A 20,628-nucleotide genomic window follows, 5' to 3' on the forward strand; every position below is an offset into this window, starting at 1 on the left:
AGATTCCTCATTCCTCAGAGGCCCTGCCGTGCTACTGTCCAGTCCATGAAGTTGGAAAAAAACACTTCCTAGAGCACAGGGAATGTTACTCACCAATGAATGAGGAGCCGGTCCATGCCATGGGGGGGGTATTTAGTGCTGTGATGGGAGCGGCGCCGCTGGCAAGGGGGAAGCAGGGGGGGGGGCAATTTGCGGTTTTTATTTTTTTTAATGGGGGGGGCAATATGGTTCTTTTTTTTTATGGGGGAAAATGCCCCCCCCCCCCCCGCATCCCCACATCCCTGCACCCCCCCCCACCCCCCCCTCCCCTCACCCCCCATATAACTTTTGGCCGTTTGTGGACCAGACCCCTCATTCAATGGGTATTTTTTATTCCCTGTGCGTAAGTGTTCTTTTCCAACTTCATTGACTGGAAAGTAGCACAGCGGCTGAGGAATGAGGAATCTTTTACATCTCATCCATTTCTTTCTTTGGCGAAATGCAAGACCGCAAATGAAGATGAGGAGATTTCTGTATCTGCCCACATACCCTGAACCCGGTCATTTGGCCGATGTTCGGATAACCTCACACAGCCAGTTTGACAAATCAATAGTAGCAACTTGTGAAGGTAGTCCAACAGTTTCATTTGGTCGTCATTGGAAACTGGGTTCTCGGTTTAATTTCTCCAAGTTATACATTATGCAAGGTAGACACACATGACCCCCTCTATACTTTGTATTAAAGGCATGGCTACTGGTAAAAATAGCATCTGTTAAATTATATTTATGATATTGTAATAAGATATTATGTCATATATTGAAATATGATGCTATATTTACGATATTAGTTCTATACTATGTGACATGGTATTAGAAATATGCAATACGATGCTATTTTATAATATTACTTCTACGATATTAAGTTAAATTATATCAGAAATATGGAATACGAGACTATTTCATTTTAGTTCTACAATATTAAGTTCAATTATATTAGAAATATGGAATACGATGCTATTTTATGATATTAGTTCTACGGTATTAAGTTAAATTATATTAGAAATATGGAATACGAGGCTATTTTATTTTAGTTCTACGATATTAAGTTAAATGATATTATAAATAAGGAATACAATGCTATTTTATGATATTCGTTCTACGATATTATGTTCTAAGTAAGTATAAAGCCATGTCTCCTATATTGGTTCTACTATATTATGTCATATCAGTGTTTCCCCTATGTTCCCAACTATGGGGGGGCGGACGTACGGGAGGGGGGCGTGGGTGTTGGGGCGCGCCGGGGGATACAATGGTAGGGAAAACACTGTATATGATATTATGTTATATAATATTATAAATACTAAGTATGATGCCATGTTTATATTTTACTCCTACATAATGCTATATGATATTAGTCCTATATTATCTTGTTATTATCTGTGATATTACAAATACGAAGTATGATAATATGTTGTATATATTGGCATGACATCACTGTAATATTGGCATGGCATCATTGAAACTATAGAGCGGGACATGTGTGTCTACCTTTCCTAATGCATAACTTGAAAAATCTAACCGAGATCCCAATTTCCAACGACGGACGAATGAAACTATCGGTCTACTGTCACAAGTTGTCACTGTTGATTCGTCAACCCAGCCGTGGTAGTTCATCCAAACACCGGCCAAATGACCAGGTTCAGGGATGTGCGCAGATACAGAAATCCCCTCATCTTCATCTGCAGCCTTGCATTAGCCAAAGAAGGAAATGGATGAGATGAAAAAGATTCCTCATTCCTCAGAGGCCCTGCCGTGCTACTGTCCAGTCCATGAAGTTGGAAAAAAACACTTCCTAGAGCACAGGGAGTGATACTCACCAATGAATGAGGAGCCGGTCCATGCCATGGGGGGTATTTAGCGCTGTGATAGGAGCGGCGCCGCTGGCCGGGGGGGGCGATATGCTTTTTTTTTTAATGGGGGAAAATGGACCCCCCAGTCCCACCCATTATATAGCCCCCCACATATTTAGCGCTGGTGGAAGGGGCAGGGCGGGGTATTTAGCTGTGATGGGGGCCGCGGCGGTGGGGGCGCAGGGGTTCTTGAGCGCTGTGAAGCGCGGGTGGAAGGGGAGCGGGGGGTAGATGGATGAGGTGGGACGGAGTGGGAGGTGAAGGAAGGTGTTCTTACTTGTGTCCTGTCTCAGGCACGTTGATGTTGACGTCCTGGATGGTCTCCCTTTATTTCTTTTCTCTCTCCTATTTCTTTGTCTCCTTGTCCTGCATCTTGCGCCTCATTTTGTCCATCTCCGTCTGCCGGTCTATTTTTTAAGTCGAGGCAGATGTTTTCAAGGACTGTTTTGTCGTCCTCTAATTCTTGGATCCTGGGATTAAGGATCTGATGTTCTTTGGGAATGGTATCCTCCGTTTGTTGGATCTTAGAGATCAGGCACAACTCAGTGCTAGTGACCATCCCGTGGTGGGTCTCCTCTTGGCTCTTTTTTAAAGCAGCCAGAGAATCCCTCTGGGTCTTCAGCAGTTTGTTTTCTGCTTCCAACTGCTGCCAGGTCTCTTTGTTGACCCTGAGTTCAGCACTTTTGACAGAAAGTTGTTTTGTGGTCTCGGTGAGCTTTAGAGATAAACCCTCGTTCTCCCTGATAGTCTCATCCAGAGCCTCTGTCTTGATCTTTAGCAGTTTGTGTTCTTCTACCAACTGGTGGTTGATGGCCTGCTCCTTGTGCAGCTCCTCTTGAAGAGAAATGTTGGTGGAGAGTAACCCTGTTACTTACTCCAAGGACTGTTGTTGGTAATACAGTTCCTTGAATGTCTTTTCCTCCAACTTCTGCTGCCAGGTCCCTTTGTTGACCGTGAGTTCAGCACTTTTGACGAAGAGTTGTTCGCCGTACTCAAAGAGCTTCAGAAACAAACTTTTCCCCGATAACCTCAGCCAGAGCCTCTGTCTTGCTCTTTAGCAGTTTGTGTTCTGCTTTCAACCGTTGGTTGTTGGCCTGCTGCTGGACCGTGGGTTCAGCATTTTTGACAACGAGTTGTTCGGTGGTCTCTGTGGAGCTTTAGAGACAAACCCTTGTTCTCCCTGATGAGGTCTGAAAACTTCTTTCTGTTCTTGTCTGCTCATAGGCAAGATCTTTGCCTTTTAACAGGTTGGTCAAACTGTACCTCCCAGTTTCAGTGTGAGCACTGAGTTCGCTCACCTTCCTTTTCAGGTAGTGCACTTCATCCCGGGCACGAGAAAGTGCCATGTTCACCTTGTATCCGTTGGGAGGAGTCCCGAGAAAAAGGGGAAAGGGGAAAAGGCTGGTGGGATGCCTGTAAATAGGCTGGAAGCCTTGAAAAAAGCTGTTTGTTTGTTTGCCGTTAACGACTCCATGTGGTCTTTGAAGAATGGTGATATATCCATCGAAAGGCTACTTAATTAAGTCTTGTTAAGGACAAACGTCGCTGATTAATTCTCTCACACAAAAATATGCAGTGCTCTGTCCTGTGTTCAGAATAGCAATGAACAGATGAATCTAATTCTTTCTGGAACTTGGCCTTGAAGATTCCATTCCATTTCATTCCATTCCGTTCCGTTCCATTCCATTCCATTCCATTCCGTTGTCATAGAGTGGAGAGTGTCATAGAGTGGACTCCAAGACAACGGAATAGAAAATACTATATATATATATATAGGTGTCAAAAGTATTCACATTTATTACTCAAGTAGAAGTACAGATACTAGGGTTTAAAAAGACTCCTGTAGAAGTTTAAGTACCAACTCAAGCTTTTTACTTAAGTAAAAGTATAAAAGTACTGGTTTCAAAACTGCTTAAAGTGTAAAAGTAAAAGTAATGTAAGAAATTCCAATAAGGACAAACTCTTAATGCGTAACCTCGCTCACACAACACGTCCGTTACAATGTGATCAGAAGGCGCCTGCCGATCACGTGACCTGCCGTTTGGACGGCGGAAACAACAACAACAACAAATGTATCTGACTTAAACAGATAAAACCACAACCACACGTTGTTTGCATTGATTAGGTAGACTGCAGTGTCTCCCCCAGGTTTACTACGTCATGGGGGGTCCTGACTTTCACGGGGTGGGGGGCGCACCGCTGTTTATAATGATGGGAAACACTGAACTGGCGGCGGTCGGTTATCAAAACATTGGCCAAATAACCAGTATGTTCAGGCTTCATGAGCAAATACAGAATCCCTTTGTGTTTAACGTTACATGGAATCTGCATGAGGAAGAGGAGGAGGAAGAGGAGGAGGGTCCGTGTCGCTAAATACCAACTTTCCAAAGACCACTTTTCCCACCCGGTGTCGCTCCGATCTGCCGGCGCATCGCGGAGAAAACCAATCGGGTGTCTGGCTGCTAAATGTTTATACTTCTCATCCAAACACAATCACATTCACTGTCCGCATAGCGCCGTTTATCTAGTTTTTTGTGTTTGTGTTTTTGAACTACGACAAGCCGGAAGTAACAAGGCTTTTTTTTTAAATGTAAGGAGTAGAAAGTACAGATATTTGCGTGAAAATGTAAGGAGTAGAAGTCAAAAGTCGTCTGAAAAATAAATACTAAGTATATAAGTATAGTGTGGTGGAAGATTTTGCACAGACAATCGTTAAGTGAGAAACAAAGGCTCTGAGTCAAGTATGTCTTTTCTCCGTTTATTTCCTTGCAAGGGAAAAAGGGTCACAACATTCCACTCTTTTGATTACATAATAATCACACACTATGCATCCATTTAGAATGCCTACTCTAAAAATTTACCATCTGATATCTACCACATCAAATATCACAAACATGAACATCTGGACATCGCTCACAAAACTTTGCCTGCCACAGAACAAAAACTCCCTAAAAAACCTTTTGTGAACCATGTTGCATCAATGATACTTAACATTCCCCCTTTTGACACATGGTCTAACCCATGAGTCAGTTTCGCATAGTGAGGGAAGAAATGTTTAGGTAAGCATGGATTACCATTCGGACCATACCAGATGCCGTCTATGAATTTGGAGCCTGAGGAGGACCAAAAACGTCTCTCATCTGAAGTAGAGAGGGACTGCACGGCTGCAAGAGAGGAGGGAAGAGAACACATGGCAGGAACCGGGCGTGATGGTTTGGGAAGAGGACGTCTAGCAGCCGCTTTTGCAGCTAAGTCTGCTCGCTCATTCCCCTTTGCGATGTCGCCTGTGCCGGATGTGTGCGCTGCACATTTGCAAACAGCAACAGCTGTGGGCAACAAAATGGCATCCAATAGTTCTGCTATCAGAGTGTGGTGTAACACTGGTTTGCCATCTGATTTGAGAAAATGTCTGTGTCTCCACAGCGCGCCGAAATCATGAACCACGCCAAAAGCGTATCTGGAATCAGTGTGAATGGTTGTCGTTTTATCCTTAGCTAGTTTACAAGCTTCTGTTAGCGCGATTAATTCTGCTGCTTGGGCTGAGAGGTGACATGGAAGAGGGCCGGAACACAGAACAGCTGAGTCTGAAACAACAGAGAAACCCACCAGATTAGAACCAGTCAGGGGATCCCGTGAAGCAGATCCGTCAACATACATTACCATGTCACTGTTGAGCAGAGGTGTGTCTGCGAGGTCTGGTCGAGGTGTGCACTGAGCTTCCAGCTCAGCCAAACAATTATGCTAGTAGTATATAGCCTCTACTTTTGCGCGTGCATGTGACCTTTGACCTCAGTCACATGCCAGAGGGCGTGCAAGAGGGAACTTTTGGGGGGTAGGAGGGGTGGGGGGGTGGGCATGTGACCGCCGCCATTTTGACCGGAAAAATGCGTCATTGAACTTTTGGGGGGTAGGAGGGGTGTGGGGTGGGCATGTGACCGCCGCCATTTTGAAGTCATGCCCCGGAAATGCGTCATTTTACGAATGGATACGTAAACCATTTTTGACGATGATGTGCTTGGTTTTGATTGGAAATTTGCCATATCAGTGGGGGTTTTATGCGATGGGCGTTAGTTTTGACCGGAAACACGGGACTGTAGGAGGGGTTTCATCATATATATAGATGTGTTATTCACCTCCACCACCAACGCACTCATTTTGGCCTCATCCGCTGTTGCTGCTGCTGTTGCTGCTGTTGCTGGTTCCGCTACTATTGCTGTGCACACGGATTCTTTGCAAAATGCAGGCTGCATATTGCATGGAGCAGGCCGCAGAGACTGACATAGGTATGTCTACAGAAAATAGCCCATGCTATACAGATGTAGATGCTTCCCAGAGCCGGAAAAAGCGTGAGGGATGTCTTTCTAGAGAGCCGGCTGTAGAGCTAGAGCTGGAGGGTGTTTATGGGTACGTGTATAATGTTAAATACTATGATGGCACGGTCACTATGATTTCTAGAATCAAGGCCCAAGACAAGTTAGGAGGGGGTGTTGGTGAAACAGTTGATGATGAGGCTGCTGTGGGGGGTCGACATGGGTGTATGTCTGTAAAAGATTGGCAGCAGTTTCGATCAATTGTCTGCATAGATCTTGAACAATCAGGTTTTCTAGAATCTCTATACTCTGTTCAGTGGTATAGTACAACAGGGCCTAAAATACACCATCTCATGGCAGATCGGTACAACAGACGCCCTGACGATTTCATTTTTTTAAACGTTTGTGAAGACAGAGAGTATGTGGTAGCTCAAAGAGGCCGCCGAGGATGGAGAGAGCATCCGTACCCTCTTACCATTGAAGAGTTTAATATATGGTTCCCCCTCGTGTTCTTTGTTCAGTGGTGTGACTGGCCCGCTCTGCAAAAAGTGTTTAGTCAGATTGACAAATCTATCCAGAGAGACAGCGTCAGTAAGGCTTACGGGGCTGTTAGAAAACGTCTTGTTTACGACAATACACCGAGCGGTGTGCAACCTGGTATATCTACTACCATGTGTAGACCGAAAATAATTCACCCCTCAATCATCTAAAAGAATGACAGGTGGGTTATGCTAATGTTGTGTGTATATATATATATATATATATATATATATATATATATATATATATATATATTTCTGTCACTGATGTTAATTCATGCAGAATCATAAAAAAAGAAAAACATTTTTTGTTTAGTCTCTGAAATCTCAGGGACCCAGGGGGGATGGACCCCGCCCACTTCTCCTTCACCTCCAGCTCTGATGGTTCACACCCCGCCTCAGACTCCGCCTCCCGGACCGACGGCCACACAAGAAAAAGAAGAAGAAAAGAAGCTCTGTGAACCTCACGAGGTGTTTAAGGATACTGCACGGTTCCTAGAATACCTTAGAATCGGGGTGCTACATCTGTTGAACAAGGTCTGGGTTAAATATAATATAGAGATCTGCTACGGCTGTCAAACAAATAATCCCAGTCAGAAAAACCATCCGTGTTTATATCCATGTGACTGGTTCTACGAACTACACTTTGATCCGCTGATGAAAAGGCTCTGGAATGACAACTTCATATCCGCCATCCTCCTGTTTATGGATATGAATGACCTTCAGGTCGATGCAGACCGCATCCAGGGGGGTGCGGAAGTACTTCTTGACGAGCTGAAATCTGGAGGCAATGCGGCTGAAAGTATCCAGAAAATGTATGATACACTGATCGGGGAAGATGAACTCAAAATGAACCAACTGAAAAAGCTTGGCAGGTTGTGGGGAGAAGTATCAAACCCGTATGAAGCATGGGAGGTACCCGATGATGATGATGATGATGATGATGATGATGATGATGATGCGACAGACATTGATGCGTAAAAACAATCTAACATGCTAAAAACAAAAACAAAATGAAATCGAAAATGAATGAAGTTCTTGAGTGTTTTTATAACTGAAAATGTATTTTTGCTTTTGCAGTGGGGCGAAATACTACTATACTATCAATCTGCTTGTCACATGTTGTACAAGAGAAATAAAATATGTTGTAACGAATGAACTGTCGGGCATTTATACTTTGGTATTATCATGGAAGGGACTCTACAGAAGATTTATCTAGACCCAGCCCATCCGGGAGGGTTAGGCAGTGTGTCTAAACTTCGCAATGCGGTTGGAGAATGTACCGGGGTGACGCCGTCACTATCTAGTGTTAACGAATACCTACTAGCGCAAGACGTGTACACATTACACGCCAAGGCAGCCGTACATTTCCCGAGGAATAGGGTTTTGGTCCGCGGCATTGACAAACAGTTTCAGGCTGATCTAGTTGATATGGGTGAATATGCTGAGGAAAATGATACTGTGCGGTATTTACTGACGTGTATCGATGTATTTTCCAAATATGCGTGGGTTAGATGTCTTTCTAACAAATCGGGCCTCACAGTCACAAAAGCCTTTAAAGACATTCTGAGTGACGGACGCATACCTGTGAAACTTCAAACAGATGAAGGTACAGAGTTTTATAACAAACACTTTCAGCGGTTAATGTCACAGTATAAAATTACGCATTTTTCAACATCGAACGAGACCAAGGCCAGCGTGGTGGAGCGCTTTAACAGGACTTTTAAAACCCGCATGTGGAGATATTTAACATCCGTTAATTCACGAAGATATGTGGATGTAGTACAGGAGCTTGTCGAGGCCTATAATAACTCACACCACAGGTCCATAAAGATGCAGCCATCAGCAGTCAATAAAGACAATGAGAAGACGGTCTTCATCCAACTGTACAAGTTGTACCCTCAGAAGCCAGTATGCTTTAAATTTAACAAGGGCGACACCGTGAGAATATCAAAACTCCGCGGGGGATTTAGGAAGGGTTATAAACAAACATTCACCGATGAGCATTTTACAATATCAAGGTGTATAGCCCGAGATCCTCCGGTTTATAAACTAACTGATTGTGCAGGGGAATTGTTGAAAGGTACGTTTTACGAACCGGAGTTACAAAAAGTAATTATAGGTAAAAACAAGATGTTTAAAATAGAAAAAATTATGGATAGAAAAATCTCCAGAGGCAAGAAGCAGGTCTTTGTGAAATGGTTGGGATGGCCCGAGAAGTTTAACTCCTGGGTCTCAGAAAAAGACATAACGGATGCTTGATAAAAGACACATGCATGCATCTTGAGAGTTCACTCTTAAACCGGCCACCATAGGACACGGCACGATGACCCAGAATGGTTTTTATGTTACACTACCTAGTAACGCGTCTGCTCAGGTTTATCCTAAAAATCAGATATGGAACTACAGGACAAAATTAGCCAAGGCCATTGTTCTGAGCGAACCACATGAGGTGGGGTTGGTAGAATTCCAGTATCCGAGAGTGTGGTACAGTTTTCCGAAAACAGATGCGGTTGTAAAAGTGTACAATGGTAAAAATAGGGTTAAATCGGCCTTTACTATGGACATTGGGGTTTATGAGTCTATACAGGCTATTGTTAAAGCGTTTAATGCTCGAATCAGCACTAACACGCAGCTGGAGGGGGTATCTATGCATTATAGTAGTGTTAAAAACCGCGTATACTTTCTGGGGTCAACAGAGGATTCAACTATAACCTTTGTAGGACGGCTCGCGACAATATTGGGGTTTAAAGATGGGGAGGCTTTTCCCCTACCGACTACTGACAGATCCCACATCACCCCCTATCCCGCCGATATACATGCAGGTTGTTACACATTTTACATATATAGCGATATTGTCGACTATCAATTAGTGGGGGACAGCCATGTACCTCTTCTAAGATGTATAAATGTGGCTGCCGAACAACGACGCATACCCACTCTGACTTACGACAGGCCGCAATACACATCTCTCTCCAAAAACGTTATTGATGATATTGAGATATCCATAAAAAACGATCAGAACGGATACATACCCTTTTTATACGGAAAGGTCATAGCGAAGCTACATTTCAGACCTATAAAACAGCGTTTCTGAAAAGAAGAAAACAAGTGGAAGATGAGGAATAGCCACTACACACACGACGACGGCCGATATATGGCATATTATATGAACCAAGCCGGCGGAGAACTACCGGGATTTATAGGATCTCAGACACAATATGGCAATGGTTTGGGGGGTATATTTCGGGGGCTGCTCAGGATGGCCCTTCCTCTTTTAAAACGGGGGTTCAGCCTGGCTAAACCACATTTGAAAACAGCCGCTACTAACATCATCGGAGACGTTGTATCAAATATAGCCAAAGGACCGTTCTCTGGGGCTCAACAACAACCAGAGCAGCAGCAGGGTCACGGCATGCTAATACACACCCGCAGGGCTTTGAAAAGACCCCCCACAGGCAGGGGCGGTGCGGGGCCAGGGACCAAAAAATGTAAAAGGGATGGTAGGAACAAGGCGGGAGTCAAAAAGAAATCTGGCACAGCCCGAAGAGGTTCTCAGATAAAACGCGCCCGGATTTTGGCTAAAGACATATTTTAGAGGTAGAAACTATGGCGCTCATCCATAATCAGTCGGCGGAGTGTGTAAAGTCTGAACTGGATCTCTTTACTGTTCCTTATACACAAACGTCCATAGAGAAATATTCCTTCATCGAGATCCCGCCAGTCTCATCCATTACAGACAGAGGCCCTTTGGAGTTTCATATTTCGGCCAGCGGTGAAGATTACCTGGATCTGAACGATACCTTTCTGTATATGCGTGTAAAGATAACTAATGCGGATGGGTCCAATTTAGCAGCCGATGCTGATGTCGGCTTCATAAATTACCCTGGATGTACCTTATTCTCCCAGGTTGATATCATGCTAGGGGACAGGCTCATTTCACAATCTTCAAACACCTACCCGTACCGAGGCATAATCGAATGTTTGCTTAATTACGGGAAAGACACCCTGGAGACGCAGTTTAGTACAGCTCTGTTTAGTAAAGACACCGCGCAGCATATGGACGAGACGTCTATTAAAGGGGACAACGAGGGGCTGGCCGCGCGAGGAGGACACACCGTTGAAAGCCGTATAGTGGAGTTAATTGTACCAATACATGCCGATTTGTTTTTTCAAGAGAAGCTGTTGCTTAACGGCGTTGATATTTCCTTGAAATTTATACGGTCAAAAGACGAATTCTCGCTGATGACGGCTGCAGCGGCTCAATACAAGGTCAAGATAGTCGCCGCTAGTGTATTTGTAAAAAAGGTCTCCGTAGCTCCGACGGTCCGACTGGCGCACAGCAGGGCTCTTCAACACACAAACGCCAAGTACGCCATCGACAGAGTAGCGCTGAAAACATTCTCCATTCCGGCGGGGACCCGAGTCTGCAACCAGGAGAATCTATTCATGGGCCAGATCCCTAAGTTTATTGTTTTAGGGTTTGTTGACAACGAAGGATACACGGGTAGTTATACACGGAATCCCTTTAATTTCCAACACTATGACACCGAGTTTTTAAGCATTTACGCTGATGGCCACGCATATCCAGCGAGACCGCTACAGCCACTCTTCCAGAGCGGCCAGTACGTGAGAGAATATTACCACCTGATTCAAACAACAGGTCGACATTTAAAAGACAGATCGCTGGCTGTAACACGGAGTGACTTTGGTCACGGTTACTCGCTGTTCTGTTTTAATCTGGAGCCTGACGACGGGCAGTCGGGGAACGTGTCACTAATCAAGACGGGGAATGTGCGCCTGGAGGTCCGCTTCAGAACGGCCCTTCCTCGTACCATAAATATCATATGTTATTCTGTTTTTGACTCCGTTATCGAGATATCAAACCAACGACAAGTCTTGGTGGATAACTTTTAAACACCATGAACACCATAGAGTTGACGAGTATTGTTCGAAAACGGGTTGTTAGGGGGGTCGATTTTATGGGCGTGTTAGCGTGTGACCAGCTGCCTATGAAGGCTTTGCGCAAGTATCCGGTGATGACTATTGTAAATACGCACCCGTCCAGCAGCCCCGGAGAGCATTGGTTGGCGATTTATATCACAAAATACAAGCATGGCTTTTTCTTTGACAGTTTTGGAAACCCTCCTGATTATGAACAGTTTCCAAAAGAAATAGTTAATTTTCTCAATTATAACTGTACGACTATGTCTTATTCTAGGAAACAGGTTCAAAATAATTTTACTACAACCTGTGGCCAACATTGTGTGTTTTTTCTATGTTATATACAAAAAGGCTGGTCTTATTCACGAGTTTTAACTTTGTACGGACCTAATCTAGTCAATAATGATGCGATGGTCTGTCGTTTTGTTAACAAAATCCAACCCTCAGGGTGTTGTGAGGATGCTTTTACGTGTGTACAATGTGTGATCTAATGATAAACTATCCTGTGACGTTTTATGAATAAAATATATAAAGACAACTTTCAGCAGTGAACACCAATTTTATTTTCCATCCACAAAGAACAGACTAACAGATAATACAAAAGCATTACAAACACTTGTGTAAAGTTAAAAACAAAATAATAATAATACAAAATAAAATAAAAATAATATGCATCCAGTACAAGCTTAAAAATAAAAAAGACATGTGTCACACAGTAATAGCCAAACAAATCTTAAAAATCTTCCCACGAATCATCACTCCTAAAAAATTTGGTCTTTAGGGATTTAGGTGTCTTAAAGGGGGTGCTGTCTATAGATCGGCTGGTCCTAGTTTTTGTTTTGAATGACCCCGAAACATTAAAACCCCCGTCATAAACTGCATCACCACCCTTATATTCAGCAATAGACCTCCGAACCTGTGTGTTGGGGATAGCGGATAGGGGGATATTTAAATCAGCTAGCGTTTTTAAAAATATCTTCCAACCGATAGGTCTAGATTCGTCTAAAACATTATACGAGGACGTGACACTTTTCACCAGATCATACAGATGGGTGCCTTTGATCGTTTGATTGTTGACAACGATCTCCCCTCGGTCTGTCCAGGATATGTCGTTTTTTGCGTGGTTCAAAGCATCCAAAATATATTCGGCATGTTTTTTACTTTTTTTAGGTATGTGCCTGATCACATTGCCTAAAATCACATCTTTTCCTGGTACGTCATCTGCTGAAACGACAGGATTTGAGCCCGAGTCACTTTCACCGGAGGGTTGTGGTAAAGGCAACGCCCCCTTCTCACGCTCTCCCTGTCTCACCACAGCCAAGTATCTTTGTAAAATAACGGAATATTTTTTGGCTTTTTCGTACATGTCTGTATCAGGTTGATTCAACACGTCAATCATAGCTCTATCAAGCTCATTTTGCACCGCCTGTCTTATAGACTCTCGTTGATCCTGCTGCTTATAATGAGGCTGCTGCTTTACCAGGCCAAGCTGATGCTGGGGGACCAGAAACATTTTTTGGGTGTGCTCCATTTTTAGCCCCTCCTATTGACAAGACTAATTATAAACGGAATAGCAGCCCCTAATAACGGTAATAAAAAGCCCCCCGACTGGTTGAGGGTCTTTTTCTTCTTGGTCCGTTTAACTTTTTTATCCGCCACCAGCCGGATAATCTTCTTCTTCTTCTTTAAGAGGGCGAATTGTTTGTCGGTCAAAGGAATGTTACCTCTCAATACATTGAGTGCGATCTCACACAGAGAGTCGATAAAATCCGTGCTGGCGTTATTAACAATGACACGTCGCACACGAGGCGTAGATTTATATATCAACTCCAACAATGACAAATTCCTCTGCATGCGTGATGACATTTTAGCGTTATTAACGCCTGTTTGTTTTTTTGGGGATATACACAACCTGTTGGTCCGATAGCAAAGCCGTTCTGAGTCTTAAATGTTCGGGGGTCAACGCTTTATAATCTATGAGAAGATAGCCATATGATTGTTGGGTCGCATCGTTAAAGGCCTCTAAAAAATATTTAGTATTACCCGGAAACATCTGTCTGGCCAGTAGTGTGATTTGATATTTATCCCTAGGGTTTTTAAACAGAATGAGATAGTTGGTGTTTAAACTAATAGTGCGACTAGATTTACCCTGAATAAATAAATTTTGTACTAAATATATACAGCTGAGATTTCTATGATGTACATATTTGGTAAAAACATTTTGAACTTCTATATTATTCCCGGCATCATTCATTAAATCGTCTATAATGAGTAGATTGTTTTTGGCAGGAGGTAGTAAAACATCATCGCACAGAGACTCTGGTAAGCCCTCTACAAAGTTAATGTCTCTGGTTTTAAGCAGTTGATCATATAAAGGCTGCCAGCATGAATAAATGTAGACGACATTGTCAATACGATGTGAAATAACCCTCTCAGCATTTGCAATAATATCCTTGACAAAAAAAGTCTTTCCACAGTTTGAAGGCCCACTCACTACCAAACTAAAGGGGTGTTGTAGTCGTGCATCAAATCCCTGATCGCTGTTAGTATCCATAAGGAAGGGTCGTATAGTCAGACAACACCCTCCGCTTATTGTACACCACTCTGACTTGCTTAAAAACTGTCTCGTTTTTAAGATGGAACTTCTTTTTATCACGCCTGATAGTTTCAGACACTGTGGTCAAAGTGTGTGTGTTGTGATTGGTTACATAAGCCTGTACGAGGCCAATCAGTGACTGGGGGGTGACGACGGAGGCGTTTCTAGCGTTTAATGTGACGCCTTTACATTTGACAGCTGTTTTACCCTGTACCGTGTTATAGGCATAGCATTTGGGTCCTCCTGATACAAACTCTGTGATGTAGTCTTCACTAGGCAGCCCGCATATGTCTCCGCTGTTTAACTCATCAGTCAGGTCACCAAGATATGCCCCCAGGGGCGGCACCCAGTCGCTCCCTCTCGATGTAAAGACAATGCTGTCTGTGTCACAGTACAAGACCCTCTCCTGCAGTTTGTCTAACAAGTCGTAGAGCATCAATCTGGCATGGGCAGTTGTCAGGGCTCCTATAAAGACGTTTACGTCTTTTATACGGGAACCGCGGGCGTCTGCATGTCGCCACTGTACCAAAGCCACGTCATCTGAGATAAAACAGAATTGTCGCACATCAAAGTGGTCACTAAACATCAATTGTGTGAACCGAGCCGGATCTGTGATCAGCTCGCATGCAGGCATATTATTGCGCATACTAAAACGGCCCCACAAAGAGTTTAGGAGGAGTTTGTTGCAGCTTCTCATGGCTTTGTTGACCCTGATTTTGTCAGGGTTTAATTGAATGCCTTCCTTTTCAAAATAGTCTTTGACATATTTCTCCTTGTCGTCGGGGGTTTTAACATGGCCAGGGTAGCCTGACGCTTCCTGTTTACACTTCATGAATGTCTTCACATACCCGCTGAACAATGTGTCTGTTTTGTTGGGGAAATGCCAAACTTCATCAATGGACACAAGCCTGTATCCCTTTTCCACAGCCTTCTGCAGTTCAATTGACACCCAGACCCCCTCCAGCAGTCTGTCTCTGTCTCCGTGAGTGCACTCGCCACTCTGATTCAAATCCTCAGCACATTTGCCACACAATGGGAACATGAGTTTGTCATGACATCTGTATGGTAGGACCGGGTGAAACAGCCCTCTGGGCGGTAGCACTGTGCACTTTATGAGTCCAAAATACTTGTCAATAGACTCAAAATCCTTCAGGATAACCTGAGGATGTCCAACTGGATACTGCTTTTTAGCCTGAACCGTCGGATAAAGACTGGTGAAGTCGTAGTACCTGATTTTTTCATCAGCACCGATCTTGTGGTACAGCTTCATAGCGTTTGTACGTCCCCCAAAGAGGGCCTTTCTAGGCTCTAGACGCTCACGCTTTTTGTAAGTAACCATAAAAGCCTGTACAGCCCCGCTCGTCCGTTTTAACGACGACCACTCACACTCCCACATCACTACAACTCGCAGCCCGTGTTGTTTTTGTAGAGAATATATTTTGTCCATGAACACCCTGTATTGTCTACCGTAGGTGATTTTTGTAACAGGGTTCATGTCGCTCTGGACGTGGCATTTGACACATCCGTGGAAAAAACATCCCGCAAATTCATAGCAAGTGTTTGTTACAGAGTTATAGCCATCCACATAGAACGGCTCAAAAAGCTGTTCACCGTGATTGAGAGCATGTTTAATCTCAATATTCTCTGTGAGGGCCACATATTCAAGCCATTGCATCGATACATCAGAATACGTCTTATTCTGAGCAGTGTATGCCCCCTCAAACGTCAGAGCAACTGTGTCCTTTGGGAGAAACAGGGTTTTGAACACCCCCATGCAGCTCGATGCTAGGGTGGTAAATGAGAAGGGGTCAAGTTCCGTGCACTCTATGAATGTCTCACGATAGATGCTGCAGGCTTTTCGCAACACTTCTACATCGTTAACACAGTAGCGTCCGATTTCTTTTTGGAAGTCAAATGTTCCTCCTGAAACGGTATTATACCATTCCATGAATCTCGCTTTATCGCTATCACTCATATCGTCAAAGCCGTAGTAGGACGGATCAGGATATTTACCGACATAATACTCATGCTCCCGGGTGTTGAACTTGTGGGGAAAATAGCCTTTCTCGACATCACTGAACCCTAGGGCAGCGGGGGTTTTTGACAATCGCATGGGAAGGAAACTGAATGAGTCAATCCATCTCTGCCGGTATGACCTGTCATACATCAGTATCACCCGACTCCCTCTCATGGTGACTTGCGGAGTGATCTTTTGTTTGACAAAATATTCCAACAGAATATAGTTGTCAAAGCCGGATGCGTTGTGGGCGATAAACGTGTAGCCTTTGTATCTAGGTCTTCTGTAATACTTCACAAAGGTGTCCACACAATTCAAAGTACTGAAACAAAACTTTTTTCCCTCTAAATCCATAGCACATACATAATTTGCCTCGTGTTTTCCGTTATGAAACCTTGTCTCAAAGTCAAATAATATGTAGGTTGTTTGCGGCTCTTTCTTTTCAAGAGGCTGAATAAAACACTCATGTTTATCATTGCTCTCCAACTGTTGCTCACCACAGTGGACGCAGACTTTTGGCGCGCATTTGTGCGCTTTTTGTCCTGCTTTGTATGTTTTTCCACATGCCTCACAGTATTTCATAGCATCACAGGGGATGAGGGCATGGACGCTTTCTGGCCGCTTGTGCTGATCAAAACAATATTTCGACTTACATATGCGTTTACAATCACCGCATTTCTGTGTTTTACCCAGCTGTGTACGACACTCTAATGTAAAACACACATTACACAGCTGTTCACAGCTGTGGTATAATCGATGTTCATAGGCTTGGTAGCAATACTGACATACTTGTTTTGCCCCAAAAAAGCCTTGCTGGTTTTCAATCAGGTGATAATGGTCATTGTGTAGATATAACCAGACTGTCCGGGGATGAGGCGCATCGTGGGTTTGGAAACACTGAAGTCGTTTACGACCTGCTGCTGCATGGTGGAAGATTATGATTTTCACACCCAGATGTCTTTCGAAAGCATCTACATCGGAGAATGAGACCTTGTGCATTGGTCCAAAACCCAACGATCTATGTAGTTGAGTTGCAAATCTCACTTTATCTTGCAGGGACATGTCTGGATGATTAAAATGTGCTAAACAGAGCGAAAAGCACAGGTTATTATCAGTATTGTCAGGGGTGTGCAGAAACCGACCCTTCTTTGATAATATCACATCATATGGGACATTTGCTAATTTTAGATAACCCCCACCGTTTCTGTTTTTAGCTACGGTGATCACTAATTCCAATTCATCATCCGTTATAGTCTCATCATTGCTCTGTATCACTTGTGCAATTTGCTCCATAAACAAGTCAGAGTTGTACGACTCGTTTACGCGTAGAACAGCTTGTATGTCACTAGCCAATGAAGGTCCCCGTAACAAAACGTTCAGCACACTACCAGCCGGAGAGGCCTCTACAGCTCTATCAATTACACCCGCCACTATTTCTCTGACCATGTAGGGGATTTGCTCGAGGTCAGTAAGATCCACGTTTCTGAAATCAACCCCTTGTCTAAGCTCAAATGCATTGAATGAAGGCATCTCTCTCATGGTGACTGTCCTTCCCTCTATGCCTGAGGAGGTCTCACCCCCCCTCATTATCTCCCCTCCTCCTGTTAGTGTATCATCATGCCCCCCTTCTGTTCGGGCCTGCTCCCATGACCCTCCCTCATGACCCTCAGCAGGCCCCCCAACACCCTGTTCATGCTCCACATCTCCATTTGCCCCCATCTGATTCAGCCGGTCGTCACATATTTCTGCCAACACACACCCCCCAGCCCCTGCATCATTGTCTGTGTACACAAGTGGGCCGTCTGCATGATCCAACACGTGGCTATTTGCGCCTGTGGTATTAAACCCTGGGTCTAGGACACTGACCAAGTCTGCATAGCCGCTATCTAGATACGATGAATGTTGTTCCGTATAATGAATTCTGTCAACATCATGAAAAGCTTCGGCAGGGTATGCAACAGCAGCAGCAGCAGCAGCAGCATCAACGCGCGATCTCTCCACCAGTGCACGTAGGCTTTTAAGCTGTTTCTCTGTATTCTGTAACAGGACCCTATACCCATCATCATTATTATTATGGTTATCCCCTGATCGATGTATATCACCCGTGCCCCTCTTCAAAACTTTTCTGGGGGGAGGCATACTACACGTCTGTATTGTTTATTTAGACACCACCCCTTATAGACACCATGCCTAGTAGATCACCTTGGATAAAATTTATTTGTAAGTAGAGCTATGATAGCTTCACTGGATGCATTCTGAGCTATCAGGTATTGTTTTATGGAACAGCCGTTGGCGTCCTGTGTTTGTCTAGCCTCCTCTTGTTTCTTACATAGATCGGTTACTATCTCTTTTAATGCGGTGTTGGAACGCCGCAGTTCACTGATTTCATTTATCAACTCTACATATAAGGGGTTAGCTGTGTCCCTCGGGTGCACAATCACCACCGTGGGTTCTGTGGGTATACCTGCTCTGTTTTGTTGAAATGGGGTTACACACTCTGCCGATGTTGCTCCTATTGTAGTACTCTCTTCTTCATAGTCACAGACCGCCTGCAGCATTTCCTCGTCAGTCAAACATTCTGGATAGTACCATGTGTCCTTTGTTGGTGTAGACCGGTCAATCTGCACCCTGCTATACAAGCATACATGGTCAAAACATGTTATAAAACAAATGTCTATATATATATATATATATATATATATATATATATATATATATATATATATATGGATGATGTCACATACCTTGTAGAAGGTCTCTCAGACTGGACACCCGTATGTACTTTTTTTTTTTTCACTGGGGGAGCATAGAATTATAAAATCATTTGAATGATTCGTCAAATAATAAATATATAGAAAGCTTATATCATACTGTCATTTTCCCTACCTGTGCCAGCTCCCTGGTTGGGGCACGTAGTCGTTGTTGGTAGACAACTGAGTGCAGCAATCTCCTTTTCCAGTTTTTCAAGACTCCCATGTATAGGATGCGCGCTGTCATCTATTTCTAAAAGGTATAAATACCTATTAAAAAAATATATATAAATATATAAAAACAAATATGAATCACTCGACATAGTACAATCTTTAAAGCTTTCTATTTTTAATTTTTTTAATTTATACCAATGTATGTGTGTGTGTGTGTGTGTGTGTGTGTGTGTATATATATATATATATATATATATATATATATATATATATATATTTGACAATGAAATAAGTACTTACCACATATCTGGTCCATTGCTCCCCCCTTGTAGTACATCTGGCTCTCACTGGAAATGTCTTAAATGTGAGGATGCACCAGTCTGCCAGGGTGTCAAGAAGGGAACCGTGGCTGGATCTATATAGGAGACCCATACCCCCCGAATGCAACATCATTACCAACTAAGGACCCTGTTTTTTCACACGCCAGGGTCTCAGTGGGGGTGAGGGTTCATATGTTGCTTAAAACTAAACAAACTGCTCACTGTTTACCACATAAGGACTCTGTTTTTCTCCATCCCTGTGGGGCTCTCAAGCTATTTAGGGTTTAGCACCGTTTGGGTGCTGCGTACATTATGCGACCCTAAGTCGACACGCTTGTTCCTCGTTAAAACTGTATGTTTTGCTGAGGGGTTTTTCCTCTGTTAGGTTACAATGTGTGTCCTGTTGGCTAAGAAGAAGATAGCCCCCTAGTTCATGCATTAAGCTGTTATTTTTGAATCTGAACAGAAGCACCAGTGTCTCACTGGTTTGTGGTGGGACCTCTCATACAATTGAAGAGAAGCAAAAGAAGACGTTTGGGGGTTGGCCCCCGGCTTGTGTACTGTGTCACATAATGCTACACTAAGTCTGCATATGTGCTCCTCGTTAAACCTTAAGATGTATGTTTTGCTGAGGGCTTTCCTCTGTTAGGTTACAAATTGTGTTCTATTGGCTAAGAAGATAGCCCCCTAGTTCATGCATTAAGCTGATATTGGTGAATCTGCACAGAAGAACCAATGTCTCACTGGTTTGTGGCGGGGCCTCTCATACCTTTGAATAGAAGAAGAAGAAGACGCCACTGGGACCACACTGGGATAGGCCTCTGCTGTTTCACTAAGAATCCTGGAGCGTGAACCATTCCAAAAGGAAAGTTCGATCGAGGCGCCAAATAACACATCTATATATATGATGAAACCCCTCCTACAGTCCCGTGTTTCCGGTCAAAACTAACGCCCATCGCATAAAACACCCACTGATATGGCAAATTTCCAATCAAAACCAAGCACATCATCGTCAAAAATGGTTTACGTATCCATTCGTAAAATGACGCATTTCCGGGGCATGACTTCAAAATGGCGGCGGTCACATGCC

General features: G+C 43.6%; 3 long non-coding RNA genes across 4 annotated transcripts; 1 reads left to right on the forward strand and 2 right to left on the reverse strand.

Moving 5' to 3' along the window:
* Nucleotides 1–4,635: 4,635 nt before the first annotated feature.
* LOC144411474 (uncharacterized) lies at nucleotides 4,636–5,631 on the reverse strand. The gene is made up of 2 exons (XR_013468654.1): nucleotides 5,549–5,631; nucleotides 4,636–5,472 (listed from the first exon to the last, which is right to left on the reverse strand). It is a non-coding gene; the product is annotated as an uncharacterized LOC144411474 (long non-coding RNA).
* A 2-nt stretch (nucleotides 5,632–5,633) lies between these two features.
* On the forward strand, nucleotides 5,634–7,892 carry LOC144411476 (uncharacterized). The gene is made up of 2 exons (XR_013468657.1): nucleotides 5,634–6,171; nucleotides 7,054–7,892. It is a non-coding gene; the product is annotated as an uncharacterized LOC144411476 (long non-coding RNA).
* Nucleotides 7,893–12,220: 4,328 nt separating this feature from the next.
* On the reverse strand, nucleotides 12,221–19,627 carry LOC144411475 (uncharacterized). Of its 2 annotated transcripts, none has more exons than XR_013468655.1 (4): nucleotides 19,519–19,627; nucleotides 19,181–19,297; nucleotides 19,039–19,090; nucleotides 12,221–18,925 (listed from the first exon to the last, which is right to left on the reverse strand). It is a non-coding gene; the product is annotated as an uncharacterized LOC144411475 (long non-coding RNA). The 2 variants fall into 2 exon arrangements; XR_013468656.1 differs by having other exon boundaries at nucleotides 19,181–19,314.
* Nucleotides 19,628–20,628: the final 1,001 nt, after the last annotated feature.

Source organism: Gasterosteus aculeatus, chromosome 8 (assembly GCF_964276395.1).
Source record: "Gasterosteus aculeatus chromosome 8, fGasAcu3.hap1.1, whole genome shotgun sequence".
NCBI classification, from domain to species: Eukaryota; Metazoa; Chordata; class Actinopteri; order Perciformes; family Gasterosteidae; genus Gasterosteus; species Gasterosteus aculeatus.